The 16225-nt window shown below is 36.8% G+C and overlaps 1 non-coding gene across 1 annotated transcript; it reads right to left on the bottom strand.

The window, feature by feature from the left end:
- Positions 1 to 8027: 8027 nt before the first annotated feature.
- LOC131808649 (U6 spliceosomal RNA) lies at positions 8028 to 8134 on the bottom strand. Its single transcript, XR_009344859.1, has one exon. It is a non-coding gene; the product is annotated as a U6 spliceosomal RNA (small nuclear RNA).
- Between the last annotated feature and the right edge of the window lie 8091 nt (positions 8135 to 16225).

Below are 16225 nucleotides of genomic sequence, written 5' to 3'. Positions count from 1 at the left end.
AACAGAAATGTCCAAGAAATGAATATGGTGCAGCGTCTTCTGGGAATGACCTGCACACCTGCACACAGGGACTCAGTATGTCATGCAAGGAAATGCCCCAGGTGGGTGGCAAAACACTTGATGGGAAAGTCCAACCACCCTGGTGTCCTGTGCCTTCCCTTGCTTTGTCTATTACCAAAAATATGTTGAAGAGGCAAAGATAAATGACACACTAAGGCTCTGTGCAGCAGGTGAAACAGACTGGAACAGAGATTCTGGACTGTAAACAGCATGAAAGACCCCAATCTCTTGTGGTTGGGAGAATGGAAAGCAAATATATGTCTTTCACACATACCTTTCTGTGTCATAAGGGAATTCCTGCTAGCCTGGAACCCAGTACTGGTCTCTTCCAAAATGCCAGCAAAAGACAGTTTCAAGAAGACCTCTTCTCATTTGAACGTAACTGTTAGAAAGGAATCGACAGTTTCAATAAATAAATAAATAAATAAATAATAATAAAAGGAAAAAAGCAGGAAACACAAATGGCAGATAAAGATCTCTCATCAGAAAAAAGTCACCCTGAACATAAAAATTTAGAACAATCCTACCTTGCATACCCTAAACCTTTTAATGAGCTATTGGAACTTGGTTGTTAGTTACCACTTGTAAAACAAGTGGCCAAGGGATGCCTGGGTGGCTCAGTTGGTCAAGTGTCTGCCTTCAGCCCAGGTCACGATCCCAGGGTCCTGGGATTGAGTCCCACATTGGGCTCCTTGCTCAACAGGGAGCCTGCTTCTCCCTCTGCCTGCCACTCCCCCAGCTTGCTCTCTCTGACAAATAAATGAAATCTTAAAAAAAAAATCTAAAACAAGTGGTCAAAAGATAAAATAAAATGAGAGCTGTTCATCAGGGAGATTCAAATCAAAACCACATTGAGATACCACCTTACACCAGTTAGAATGACCAAAATTAACAAGACAGTAAACAAGGTGTGTTGGAGAGGATGTGGAGAAAGGGGAACCCTCTTACACTGTTGGTGGGAATGCAAGTTGGTGCAGCCACTTTGGAAAACAGTGTGGAAATTCCTTAAGAAATTAAAAATAGAGCTTCCCTATGACCCTGCAATTGCACTACTGGGTATTTACCCCAAAGATACAGATGGAGTGAAAAGAAGGGCCATCTTTACTCCAATGTTCATAGCAGCAATGGCCACGGTCACCAAACTGTGGGAAGAACAAAGATGTCTTTCAACAGATGAATGGATAAGGAAGACGTGGTCCATATACACTATGGAGTATTATGCCTCCATCAGAAAGGATGACTACCCAACTTTTTTATCAACATGAATGGGACTGGAAGAGATTATGCTGAGTGAAATAAGTCAAGCAGAGAGAGTCATTTGTCATATGGTTTCACTTATTTGTGGAGCATAAGAAATAACACAGAGGACATGGGGAGATGGAGAAGAGAAGTGAGTTGAGGGAAATTGGAGGAGGAGATGAACCATAAGAGACTATGGACTCTGAAAAACAATCTGAGGGTTTTGAAGGTGCAGGGGGTGAGAAGATGGGGGGTCCTGGTGGTGGGTATTATGGAGGGAAGGTATTGCATGGAGCACTGGGTGTGGTGCATAAACAATGAATTCTGGTACACTGAAAAGAAATTTAAAAAATAAAAAATTTTTAAAAATGAGAGCTGTCAAAATTGAGATAACACATTGAAGAGCAAAATAAAAGGAAGGTGTCTTGACTGTGTTACTGTATAACAAAGCATCCCAAATCTCTGAGGCTTAAAACCATAACAAAATATGCTCTTATGAATCTGTAGTTTTGACTGGGTTCAGCTCAGGCATTCCAATTGGATTAGAGAATCCACTTTTAAGTGGCTTGCTCACTCACATGGCTGGCAAGCTAGTACTAGCTGGTGGCTGAAAGCTAAGCCAGGGTTGTTGGCTGCATGGATCTCTCCACAGGGTTGCTTGGACCTGTTTCTACAACATGGTAGCCATGTTCTAAAAGCAAGTAGTTGAGAATCAGAAAGGGGAGCTGTTTGTCTCATAAGGCTGGACCCTGACACTTGCAGTGTTACTTCTTCATCTTCTATTGATAAAATTCAGCTAATGCTTAACAACAGAGGTTTGAACTACATGGGTCCCCTTACATGTAGATTTCTGACAGTGTAGTATTGTAAATGTATTTTCTCTTACAGTTTTTTAAAGTATTTTCTTTCCTTTAGCTTACTTTATCATAAGAATATAGGATATGGTACATATCACATACAAAATATGTGTTTTTTATGTTATTGGTGAGAATTCTGGTCAACAATAGTTAGATTAAGTTCTGGGGAGTTAGGAGTGACATGTGACTCTTCTGTTGCATGGGAGGATGGTGCTCCTAACCTCCATGTTATTCAAAGGTCAGCTGTAGTTACAGCTCACCCAGATTCAAGATTAGGAGAATAAGACCTCTACCTCTTAGCAGGAGACATATCAAAGACATTGTGGCTATCGTTAGTCTGCCACCAATGGCATACTGGAATCACAAAAAAAGAAAGTCTGAAAAGTTGGAAAGGACTGTGAAGGACAAAACTGAGAAAGAGGAGTGTATTAAACAAAAGTAAACAGTTAATAAGGATTAGAGAGAAAATTATAGACACAGAGTATATATATAGGCACAGTTACTGACTCTAAAGAGAAAGGAAAACTCTGAAAATATTATTCAAAGGAATTTTCATATGTGGCAATATTCCTAAAGAGAAATCCTGAATACATTTCAATTATTTTTAAAATGATTTTATTTATTTATTTTTCAGAGAGAGAGAGAGAGAGCCCAAGCAGGGGGAACAGCAGGCAGAGGGAGAAACAGGCTACCCCAATGAACAAGGAGCCTGACACAGGACTCGATCCCAGGACCCTGCCTGAGGGCAGACGATTAACCAACTGAGCCACCCAGGAGCCCCTACATTTCAATTATTAAAATAATTAATAAAATATAACATTTTAAAAGAAATGTTTCTATTTTTATTCTCATGGTTATCCTTATAGAAAGCCTTTTTAAAAAACCCTTTAGGGTGGCTGAGTGGCTCAGTGGGTTAAAGCCTCTGCCTTCTGCTCAGGTCATGATCCCAGGGACCTGGGATGGAGCCCTGCATTGGGTTCTCTGCTCAGCAGGGAGCCTGCTTCCCTTCTCTCTCTGCCTGCCTCTCTGCCTACTTGCGATCTATTCCTGTCAAATAAATAGGGATGCCTGGGTGACTCAGTTGGTTAAGCAGCTGCCTTTGGCTCAGTTCATGATCCTAGCATTCTGGGATCAAGTCCCACATTGGGCTCCTTGCTTGTTGGGGAGCCTGCTTCTCCCTCTGCCTCTGCCTGCCACTCTGTTTGCCTGTGCTTGTTCGCTCTCTCTCTGACAAATAAAAAAAAAAAAAACTAAAATAAAAATAGTTTTAATAAAAATAAGTAAAGAAAGAAAATCTTAAAAAAAAAAAAAAAAACCTTCAGTCCTCTCTTTTAGTGAATGTTGTTTCCCTAACTTGAACAACATTGAAATTAGGCAGTCATAATCTTTTTTCTTTCCTTCCCTGAGCTTCTAATTTGAACTAATACCCACTTATAGGACAATTAGAAAGTTTATTCTGGATAGTCTCTATCCTCTCCTTATTTTAAAAAGTGTATCGTATCTACATTGTCAGAGCACATAATGATTACATACTATTCTATAACCCTTATTTCCACAACTTGAATTTAGGGTTTTTGTTTAAATTGAGATGAAATTCACATAACATAAAATGATTTTAAAGTGTACAAGCTAATGACACTGAGTACATTCAAAATATTGTACAATCAACACTTCTTTCTAGTTCCATAAAGTTTTCATCACTCCAAAGGGAAACCTCATACCAACTACATATGCCCTCTTCCCCCAGCCCCCCGCAACCACCAGTCTGCTCTATGGATCTACCTACTCTGGATACTTCCTATAAAAGGACTGCTACAGGGCACCTGGGTGGCTCATTTGGTTAAGCGACTGCCTTCACCTCAGGTCACGATCCTGGAGCCCCGGGACTGAGTCCCACATTGGGATCCCTGCTTGGCAGGGAGTCTGCTTCTCCTGCTGACCTCTCTCATGTTCTCTCTATCTCTCTCAAATAAATAAATAAATAAAAATCTTACCAAAAAAAAAAAAAAAAAAAAAAAAAAGACTGCCACGGTATGTGACCTTTGTGTCAGCTTTCATGTGGAATAATGCTTTTTAGGTTCTATACTCCACGCTATAATTTGTATTAGTATGTATTCTTTTCCGTGGCTTAATAATATTGTACTGTATATATATATATATACAGTACAATATATATATATATATCACAATGTTGATCCATTCATCCATTGATGGATTTTGGGGTTGTTTCCACCTTTTGGCTATTTTGAATAATGTTGTTGTGAACATGCAAGTACTCACTTGTCTGAGTAGCTGTTTTCAATAATTTGGGGGATATACCTAGGAATTCACTTGCTGGTTCATATGGTAAATCTATGTTTAACTCTTTAAGGAGCCTCCCAACTGTTTCCCATTGCAGTTGAAACATTTTACATTTCACCAGTGATGTATAAGTATTCCAGTTCACATTCATACTAACACTTGTAACACTTGTTCTTTGTTTTTTTTTTTTTAACCTATAGTCGTTGTAGTAGGAATGAAGTGGTATTTCATTGTGATTTTGATTTGCATTTACCTAATGACTGAAGCTGTTAAACATCTTTCCTGTGCTTGTTGGCTATTGCAAATCTTCTTTGAAAGAATAGCTATTCAGGATGCCTGGGTGGATCAGTCAGTTAAGCCTCTCCATTCAGCTCAGGTCATGGTCCCAGGATCCCTCCAGCTCCCTCCTCACTGGGGAGTCTGCTTTCCTTCTCCCTCTGCCCCTGCCCCTGCTCATGTTCTCTCACTCACTCTCAAATAAATTAAATCTTTTAAAAAAGAAAAAATAGCTATTCAACTCTCTTGCCTATTTTTGTTGAGTTGTAATTCATATGGATTACATTGAGGATTGGTTTTTCCATTTTTGCAACAACAACAAAAAAAAGCCTTGGAATTTTGATAGGGATTGTATTGAGTCTGTAGATTCTTTTTGATAGTTTTTTTTTTTTTTTGCCATCTTAAAATACTGTATCTTCAAATTCATGATTACAAGGTACATTTCAGTTATTTTGGTCGTCTTTAATTTATTTCAGCTATGTTGTATAATTATTAGTGTACAAGCATTTCATTTTCTTGATTAAGTTTATTCCTAGGTATTTTATTCTTTGGGTACTATTCTAAATTGACTTGTTTTCCTAACTTCCTTTCTGATTGTTCTTTGTTAATCTACTGGCAATACATTGCTGATTTTCATGTGTTCATTTTATATACTGCAACTTTGCTAAGTTTATTAGTTCTATTATTATTTTTTTTGCTTGTTTATGTATTTTTTGCGATTTTCCACTTATAGGATCATGTCATCTGCAAATAGAGATAAACTTATTCTTTTTTCCCAGTCTGGATGCCTTTCCACCCTTTTTCTTGCCTAACTGTTCTTGACAAGAACTACCAGTACAATGTTGAATAGCGATGGTGAAAGTATGCATCCCTGTCTTGTTCGTAATCTTAGGGGGAAAATTGTCAGTCTTTGACCATTGAGTATGAAGTTAGCTTTGATGTTTTACATAAATCATTGTGAGGAATTTCTTTCCTATCCCCAGTTTTCTGAGTGTTGTTATTGTGCAATGGCATCGGTATTTCCAAAAGCTTCTTCTGTCCCAACTGAGATGACCATGTTGGGTACTTTTTTTCTATTACATTGATTTTTTTTTTCTTTTTAATGTTGAACCATCCTTGCATCTTGGAATAAATCATATTTGGTCATGATAAAAAGTTCTTTTAATATGCCATCAGATTCCTGTGCTTGTATTTTGTAAAGGATTTGTGCATCTATACTTACAAGTGACATTGGTTTCTTGTTCTTTAGTGTGTGTCTGACTTTGTATCAGGGTAATATGGCTTTATAGAATACATTAGAAGTTGCTTCCTCCTTTTCTGTTTTTTAGGAGGGTTTTTGAAGGATTAGTGTTAATTCTTCTTTAAATGTTTGGTATAATTCACCGGTGAAGCTGTATGGCCCTGGATTTTTTTTTGTTGTTGAAAGATTTTTTCTAAAACTAATCTGTCTCTTTTTTAAAACAGATTAATCTCTTTATTCAATATAGGTCTCTTTAGATTTTCCAGACCTTCTTGAGTCAGTTTTGGTAAGTTGTGAATTTTCTAGGAATTTGTTAATTTCATCTGGGTTATCTAGTTTGTTGGTGTGTAATTGTTTGTAATATTCTCTTATAATTTTTTAATTTCAGTAATGATGACCTTGCATTCATTTATTTACATCTTTCCTCTCTTTATTGGTCTAGCTATCAATTTGCCAATTTTGTTGATCTTCTCAGAGAACCACTTTTGGTTTCATCAATTCTCTTTATCAATTTCCATTTTATTTATCTCTGCTTTAATCTTTAGTATCTCCTTCTGCTAGATTTTTTTTTCATTTGCTCTTCATGGCTTCATTAAGATGTTTGCTTATTAATTTAAGATATTCCCTCTTTTCTAAAAAATAGAAATTATTATTGTTTATTTTAGAGAGAGGTAAGAGGGAAAGGGAGAAGAGAGTCTTAAGCAGACTCCGTGCTGAGCATGGAGCCTGATGTGGGGCTCGATCTCAAGATCCTGACATCACAACCTGAGCCAAAACCAAGAGTCAGTTGCTTAACCAACTGTACCACCCAGGAACCCCCAAAATAGAAATTATTTTTTAAGGTTTATTTGAGAGAGAGAGAGAGAGAGAGAGCATGCATGCAGGAGCACAGGGGGAGGGAGAGAATAAGCAGACTCCCCACTGAGTGCAGAGCTCTACGAGAGGCTTGATGCCAGGACCCTGAGATCATGACCTGAGCCCATTGGATGCTCAACTGACTGGGCCACCCAAGCACTCCAGAAATTATTTTTTAGAGAAGTTTTAGGTATATGGGAAAATTGAGTGGAAGGTGCAGAGATTTCCCACATATTCCATGTTCCCACTTATGCATAGCCTTTCCCATTATCAGCATTCCCTTCCAGAGCAGTACATTTGTTACAACTGATGACCTACAATGACATAACATTATTACCCAAAGTCCATAATTTATATTATGATTCATTCTTGGTGTTGACTTTGCTGTGGGTTTGGACAAATATACAATAACATGTGTTCTTAGTATCATACAGAGTAGTTTCACTGCCCTAAAAACCCTCTGCGCTCTTTTCATGCCTCCCTCCCCTTTCACCCCTGGCAACCACTCTCTTTATTGTTTCCATCAAATTGTCTTTTCCAGAATGTCATGTAGTTGAAACCATATAGTATATAGCCTTTTCAGATTAGTTTCTTTCACTTTGTAATATGTATTCAAATTTCCTGCATTTTGTTGTTGTTGTTGTTTAGTAGCCCATTTCTTTCCTGCACTGAATAATATTTGTCTGGATGCACCATGGTTTTTATTCATTCTGTTACTAAATACATCCATGGCTTCTAAGTTTTAACAGTTAAGAATAGAGTTGCTATTGAATATGCTATTGAATATGAATATGAATATGAATATGAATGCTATTCATGTGTAAGTTTTTACACAGAAATGTTTTCAACTCCTTTTGGTAAATACCAAACAGTGTAATTTCTGGATTGTATTGGCAAGAGCAAGTTTAGTTCTGTAAAAGATTTCCAAACTGTCTCCCAAGATGACTGTACCATTTCACATTCTTACCAGCAATGAGTGTGCATTCTTGTTGCTCCACACCCTTACCAGCATTTGCTGTTATGTCATGGATTTTGGCCATTCTAATAAGTATATCACTGTTTTATTTTGCATTTCCCTGATGACATTTGATGAGGAAAATCTTCATGTGCTTATTTATCATCTGTATATATTTTTTGGTGTATATATATTTATCATCTGTATATCTTTTTTGCTGTATATCTAACTCTTTTTTTTTTTTTTAAATATGGAACGCTTCACGAATTTGCGTGTCATCCTTGCGCAGGGGCCATGCTAATCTTCTCTGTATCGTTCCAATTTTAGTATATGTGCTGCCGAAGCGAGCACTATATCTAACTCTTTTAACTGGGTTGTTTCGTTATTGCTGAGTTTTTAAGAGTTTTTGTATATTTTGGATAATGGTCCTTTATCAGATGTGTCTTTTTAAAAATATTTTCTCCCAGTTTCTGATTTGTCTCCTTGTTCTCTTGACACTTGTTTTCACATAGCAGAAACTTTTAATTGTTGTGAAGTCCAGCTTATCAATTCTTTCATTCATGGGTCATGCCTTTGGTGGTGTATCTTAAAAGTCATCACCATACCCAAGGTCGTCTGATTTTCTCTTGTGTTATCTTCTAGGAGTTTTATTGTTTTGTGTTTTGCATTTGGTTCTGTGATCCATTTTGAGTTAATTTTTGTGAAGGGTGTTAAGTCTGGTTTAGAATTTTTTTTTTTTTTGTATAGGTTTATGTCTGGTGGTTCCAGCACCATTTGTTGAAGAACCCAATATTTGCTCCATTGTATTGCCTTTGCTCCTCTGTTGAGATCAGTGAGGTACAGTTATGTGGGTCTGTTTCTGGGCTCTTCATTCTGTACCATTAATCCATTTGTCTATTCTTCAACCAACAGTACACTATCTTAATTACTGCAGCTCTATGGTAGGTCTTGAAGTTAGTGTCATTCTTCCAACTTATAAAGAATAACTTTAGACCTTTAATAATGCAGTAGGGTGTAAGAGGAAGGAAAGCGTTTTGTTCCTATTGTTATTTCTCTACCTTTTATTGATCCTATACTTCTGGATCATAAACGAACTTCATGCATGCTTTCCCCGCTCTCTGGGGTGGGACAAGTTGGCAAGAGGGGCTGGAGTTTCGGATATTCTTTCCCCAGGGCCATTATGCTCTGACAAAAGCCCAGCAGTTTAGGCTTTGGTAATAGGTTTTCCTGAGAGCCAACCTTGTTAAGAACAGAATGCTCTGGCATACTTCAGAATGGCTCCTTTCCCTTTCTCCCTGTCAGAAGCATGAGGGGATTTTTTTCTGATATTAACTTTGAGAATCTGATAGAGACCCAGGGAAAGCTTAAAAATGTTTGGGTTCACTCCACCTCCATGAGTGGGTCCCCTGGAGTTTTTAACTCTCAGAGTTGTCCACATGCCTCGAGAAATCTACCAGTTACAGTTCAGGTTTCACTACCCTAGCACTGGTTCTCAAAGAAATTGCTATAAGATGTGATTCTCTATATTGACTCTATATTGACTCTTTAATTTGGGGGGCAGTGGTTTGACCTAACTTCTCTCATAGATACAGTGTTAATTTTTTTTTTTCAGTCTGTTCAGCTTTTGACTTGTTAGAATGAAGTGGTGACTTCCAAGCTTCTTACATGTTGGACTGGAATCTGGAAGTATCCTTCTTTTTAAAATGTGTTTACTGCTATAAATTTCCCATTGACCTCTGCTTTCATTGCCTCTCACATGGTTTGGTATGCTGTTTTTGTTTTCTTTCATCTCCAAAAATTTTCAGATTTCCCTTGTGATTTTTTGTCCTCTGGTTGAGTGTGTTGTTTAATTTCTTCATATTTGTAAATTTTCCAATTTCTCTTTTGTTATTGATTTCTAGCCTCATTTGGGGACAGAAGATAATTTGTATAATTTGAGTCTTTTTAATTTATTGAAAATTGTTTTGTAGCCTAAAATGTGACTATCCTGGAGAATGTTTCCTGTGTATTTGAGAAGAATGTATTCTGCTTTTATGTGGTGTGTCCCGTAGGTATTTCTTAGGGCTAGTTGCTTTATAATGTTGTTAAAATTCTCGGTTTCTTTCCTAATTGTCTTTATCCATAATTGAAATCTCCAAACGTTAATAGAAATGTCCATTTCTCCATTTCTGTCAAAGTTTGCTTCATTATTTTGGAGTTCTATTGTTGTGGACATATATTTATAATTGTTCTTGATTAACTAATTCTTAAAGATTATATATACTTTTTTCTCTCCTAACAGCTTTTGATTCTTGTCTACATTGTCTGCTCTTAGCATAAGCATTTTAGTTCTCTTTTGGTTACTATTTGCATGGAATATCTTTCTCATGCTTTCAACTTCAACCCGTTTTCTTGATTTTTTAAAGATTTTATTTATTTATTTGACAGAGCAAGAGTGTGCACAAGCAGGGGGAATGACAGGCAGAGGGAGAAGCAGGGTCCCCACTGAGTAGGGAGCCCAACGTGAGACTCGATCCCAGGAGGACCCTGCGATCATGACCTGAGCCAAAGGCAGATGCTTAACCAGCTGAGCCACCCAGGTGCCCTTCAACCCGTTTTTGTCTTTTTTTTTTTTTTTTTTTTAAGATTTTATCTATTTATTTGACACAGAGAGAGATCACAAGTACACAGAGAGGTGGGCAGAGAGAGGGGGGCTCAATCCCAGGATGCCAATATCATGACCTGAGCTGGAGGCAGAGGCTTAACCCACTGACCCATCCAGGCACCACCCCCCATTTTTGTCTTTAAATCAAACGTAAATCTGTCATACACAGCATAGAGTTTGATCATGGGTTTTTGTTCATTTTGCTTGATTTTATCCATATTCATAATCTCTGCTTTTGTCTGGAGAGTTTAATCTATTTACATTAAAATGATTACTGATAAGGAAGAATTTACTTCATCATTTTGCTATTTTTTAGGGGGGAGTCATATATTTTTTGTTCTTCATTTCCTCCTTTACTGCACTTTTTTGTGTTTACCTGATTTTTTTTGATAGTATATATTTTAATTTCCTTCTTATTTCCTCTTGTGTATTTAAATTTCTTTGTTATCATGGGGATTATTTAAAAAGTTCTAAATATATAACAGTCTAGTTAGAATTGGTAACAACTTAGCTTAAATATACAAAATTCAACCTCTGTACAGTTGTCCATATCTGTTTTGTTATATAAATTATATCTTTATTCATTACATTCTCACTAACATAATTATTGTTTTATGCATTTGTCTTAAATAATGTAGAGTGTTTAAAAAGAGCAACCAGAGGGCGCCTGGGTGGCTCAGTGGGTTAAGCTGCTGCCTTCGGCTCAGGTCATGATCTCAGGGTCCTGGGATCGAGTCCCGCATCGGGCTCTCTGCTTGGCAGGGAGTCTGCTTCCCCCTCTCTCTCTCTGCCTGCCTCTCTGCCTACTTGTGATCTCTCTCTGTCAAATAAATAAATAAATAAATAATCTTAAAAAAAAAAAAAAAAAAAAAAGAGCAACCAGACCCTAAAAAGGAAGCAAGCCATTGAAGGTTTATCACTAGTCCTTACTCGATGGTTATACTGATGGGGATGTTAGAAGAATTTAAGTTCCCAGGTTAGCTTTCTATAAAAGACCAAAGATAAATGCCCTCATTGGCAACTCTGTCCAGACTCCTCTCTTGATTTTTTTGTATCTTCACTTAATAAACTTCTATGGCTTTACTCACTCTCTGTTGCCCATGAGTTTCATTCTTTGACTCCATGAGACAAGAACCTAGCTCTCCTGCTTCAATATTTCCTTTTTACAACTTTTATCTATTTATTGATATTGTTTATACATTGTTCTTCAGGTTTCCTATAGCTTTTTGTCCATGTTTTACTTAAAAGTGGTTTCATATATTTAGAACAGTTGATTTAAAGTTTGTCTAGTTAGTCCAATGTGTGTACTTCCTCATGGAGAGTTTCTGTTAATTTCTCCTGTAAATGGGTCTGTCATACTTTGTTTACATGCTTCATAATTTTTTTGTTGATGACTGGACATTTTTAATATTATGATGTGTTGGGAAAGCAGGTTCTTCAGCCTCCCCAAGGTTTGTTTTGTTTTGTTTTTAATTTATTTGACAGACAGGTCACAAGTAGGCAGAGAGGCAGGCAGAGAGAGAGAGGAGGAAGCAGGCTCCCTGCTGAGCAGAGAGCCCGATGCGGGGCTCGATCCCAGGACCCTGGGATCATGACCTGAGCCAAAGGCAGAGGCTTTAACCCACTGAGCCACCCAGGTGCCCCCAGTTTTTTTTTTTTAATTATTATTTCTATTGCATGCTATTTGTGTAGCTGTTCAGTGACTTTTCTGAACAATTTTTGTTTTTTTTTTTTTTTTTAAGATTTTATTTATTTATTTGACATAGAGAAATCACAAGTAGGTAGAGAGGCAGGCAGAGAGAGAGAGGAGGAAGCAGGCTCCCTGCCGAGCAGAGAGCCCGATGCGGGACTCGATCCCAGGACCCTGAGATCATGACCTGAGCCGAAGGCAGCGGCTTAACCACTGAGCCACCCAGGTGCCCCTGAACAATTTTTGTAAAAGTTGGTTATTTTCTTGTCACTTGTGCTTTGAAGCTTCTGTACCCTTAGTTTGTGTTCAGCTTTTTATAGAAATTTCCTTGAATATCAAAAGAAAGAGAGGGAGGAGGGGAAAATGCAGAATAAAAGCCCTTGTCATTTAGTACTGGGGTACTTGTGTTAGGATATCTACACCTCTGCCTTCGCCTTCATTTCTTGCTTTCACTGAGCACAGAGTTCAGCCTAAAGTGGAAGCTCAGAGTCTTCTCTGGTCTTTTCAGACCATGCATCCTACCTCGGATATTCATAGGACTTTTGAAATTCCTCAGTGTAAAAGTGCAGCTTTGAATGCCCTAATATTCCTGAAAAAACGCTCTCCCTCAGTTTTCTTCACTGGCTTTGGTACTCTCTTGTATGCTTCAACTATAATGTTTTGCCCCAAATGGCTGCACATTGCTCATTTACCTTAAACAGTTTAAGGAATGCCTGCTGCTTTTCCTCCTGAGCTCTGAGTTAGGCAAAACAGAAATGAATTCCCTTTGTCAGTCCTTCAAGTACTGTCGATAAAGAAACAAATCTTTGCAAATAAGGTCTGTTCTGCTCTCTTCAGCATCAGGGAGTAGGATTCTCCACTGGGAATGCAGGCTACTGTCTTCAAGACCACCACACATTCAGGAAGGGGGTGGGACAAAGGCAAATAAAAATGGCAGAAAGATTCCTACTGTTCTTGAATTTTTTTTAAAAAAGATTTTATTTATTTATTTGACAGAGATCACAAGTAGACAGAGAGGCAGGCAGAGAGAAAGGGGCAAGCAGGCTCCCCGCCCAGCAGAGAGCCCAATGCGGGGCTCAATCCCAGCACCTCGGGATCATGACCTGAGCCAAAGGCAGAGGCTTTAACCCACTGAGCCACCCAGCAACTCTACAATTTGTAGCAACTCTACAATTTCTGGTGACCAGAATTGGATTTAGTTTGAAGGGTAAATATATTTTATATTTTCAGCCTTATACTGGAAATTCTCCAATCATTTCCTGGTGTCTGAAGCTTGTTCAGTAGATAACTCATTATATTCTCTAATTTCTTGCATAATCATAATTTTATGTACGGTCTTATTTCTTGAAGTTTAGTTGGCTCAATATAAAAGCCTTAGTTCAGATTTCCCCCATCTAAATATATTAAATATGCCACTCTATTTCTTTTGGCATTAAGTGTGGTGTATAAAATTCCAATGTTAACTCAATTTTCTTTCCCATATAAGTGACCTGGCCTTTTTGCCTGAATGACCAAAACCTTACTTTCTTCTTCTCCTTTAAAGGTCAGTAGTTTTATGAGAGTATTTCTCAGTAGTGGCTATTATGGGTCAGTTTTACTAGTATATGAGATGGCTTTCTAATATAGAAGTTCAAATCTCATTGTTTCAGTAGAGTTTTATTCAGTTATCATTTTGGGAATGTCTTCCTATTCAATTCCTTTGTTTTTCTTCTTCACAGCTTCTTCTTTTAATTATGGTCTTTGCCTGGCTTCCCATATTTAACGTTTTTTCTAAAGAGTCCTTTTAAAGCTTTCTGTTGTCTACTTCCTCCTGTTATTTTTTCTCTTTTAAGCTTCATTTGTGAAACGTTTTTATTTTTCTTTCTTTCCTGAGCTCTATGAGCTTTTTCATATTCTCCTATTATCTTGTTATTCACCTTTCTATTCGTTGTTCCTTTAGAGTTTCTATAACCTTTAAATGGTTTATTGAAATGTATACTTTAAAAGAATGAATTGTGTCCAGTCAAGTTCTGGACATTTTCACCATCCTAAATGAAACCCCATACAAACATCGGTCACTCCCATCCCTTGGCAACCCATCTTAAGTAACTATTAATTTACTTTCTGTTCCTATAGATCTGAGTTTTCTGGATATTTCATAAACAGGATCATACATGTAGTCTTTTATCACTGGCTTCTTTAACTTGGCCTAATGTTTTCAAGGGTCATCGATATTATAGCATATATCAGTTACCTTATAGAGTACCATATAGGTCTCTGATCCATTTAAAATTTTGTATATTGTATGAGGTAGAAGTTCAACTTCATCCTTCAACATGTAAATATTTAGTTGTCCCAATGCCATTTGTTGAAGAGATTATTCTTCCCACTTGAATTGTCTTGGCACCTCTGCCAAGCATCAACTGACCACAAATTATTTCTGTACTCAATTCCATTGATTTATATGTTTATCTTTATGCCTGCATGTACCACAGTCTAGATTATTGTAGCTTTAAGGTTTTATCTCCCCTGCTTGTTTCAGGTTCAGTTTGTTCTCTCTCAATATTTTTAAGGTAGGGTTTGAGTTTTTTTGTATCCTTTAAAACAGGTGCTTACTGCTATAATTTCCCTTTAAGTACTGTTTTAGTGGCATTCCATAAGCTTTGGTGTGCTGCATTTTTGTTTTCATACAGCTCAATGGATTTCCTAATTGTGATTTTTCTCTTTGACCTACTGACCAAATTTATGGAGTGTATTAATTTCTACACACTTTTTAATTTTCTAGATTTTTGTAACTTATTTGTAATTTCATTCCATTGTGACTAAAGAACAGACCTTTCATTATTTCAATATTTTTGCATTTATGGAGGCCTGTTTTGTGTTCTGGCATATGATGTGTCTTGGAGCATATTTTATGCAAGCTTCAGAATTGTGCTGGTCTGTGAATGCTCTATAGATATATTTGGTGTAGTTGGTTTATAGTGCTGTTCAGGTGTTCTGTGTCCTTATTGACTCTCTTCCTACTTTTTCTATTCATTGTTGCAAGTTGGGTCTTATTATTGCTGAAATGTCTATTTTCCTGTCAATTCTGTCAAGTTTTGCTACAGAATTCTGACAGCAAAATATAGAATTGTCAAGAATTTATGGGCTGTGTTGTAAGGTGTGATGTTTACACTTGTTAATAGATTCTTGATGGATTTTATTTTATCACTGTAAAATGAACCTCTTTCTGTAGGAAGTTTTTATTTTCATATCTTTGTTTAGCCACTTCAGCTCTCTGATGATTGCCGTTTGCAATGGTATTTTCATTGTATTTTTAACTTTTGAATCCAAAGTGTGTCTACTGGGGACAGCGCATAGTTGGATCTTGTTTTTGTAATCCAGTCTGACAATATTTAATCTATTCTCATGTAATGTTACTATTTATATGGTTGGATTTATGTATTTTGCTTTTTAATTTTTACATATGTCATACACCATTTTTTCCTTTGTTCTTTTTCTGTTTCTTTTTCAACTGGGTTTGTTGTTGTTGTCTTAACTTTTAAGTTTTTTAGTTTTGTTTTTTGTTTTAATTTTTTAGGTAGGCTCCACACCCAGTGTGGAGCCCAATTCAGGGCTTGAACTCACAACCCTGAAATTAAGACCTGAGCTGAGATCAACAGTCAGACGCCTAATTGACTCATATTTTCTAGTGTATTATTTTGATTCCTTTTAGTAATCATTTTTTATATTTTTTTACTTTCTCAGCGGTTACTCTAGGCATTTACAAGTATATACCTTGTTAGAATCTACTTTAGCTTTATAGTAATTTAATTCTAGTGAAATATAGAAATGTTATTCCTATAAAGCTTTTTTTTGTTAAATATGTTGCATCTTTATATGTTAAAAATGGATCAATACATTGCAATAATTTTCATAATTTTGTTTCAAAATAGTTGAAAGAACAAGTTATATGTAGTTTTTTCTTTTTTAGTTATAAAATTTAATTGTAAAGATCAAGCAGTGGTTATTGGTCAAACCAATGCACATTAATACCTGTGAAATATGCAGACACTAGTTCTTAAATAAAGGTGACAAATACCAATCAGATTCTTATAACACTGTTGGATCTAAATAAATGTCATCCTGG

The sequence above is a fragment of the Mustela lutreola genome, chromosome 9 (genome assembly GCF_030435805.1).
Source record: "Mustela lutreola isolate mMusLut2 chromosome 9, mMusLut2.pri, whole genome shotgun sequence".
Taxonomy (NCBI): Eukaryota; Metazoa; Chordata; class Mammalia; order Carnivora; family Mustelidae; genus Mustela; species Mustela lutreola.
This window is presented reverse-complemented; position numbering and strand designations above follow the sequence as displayed.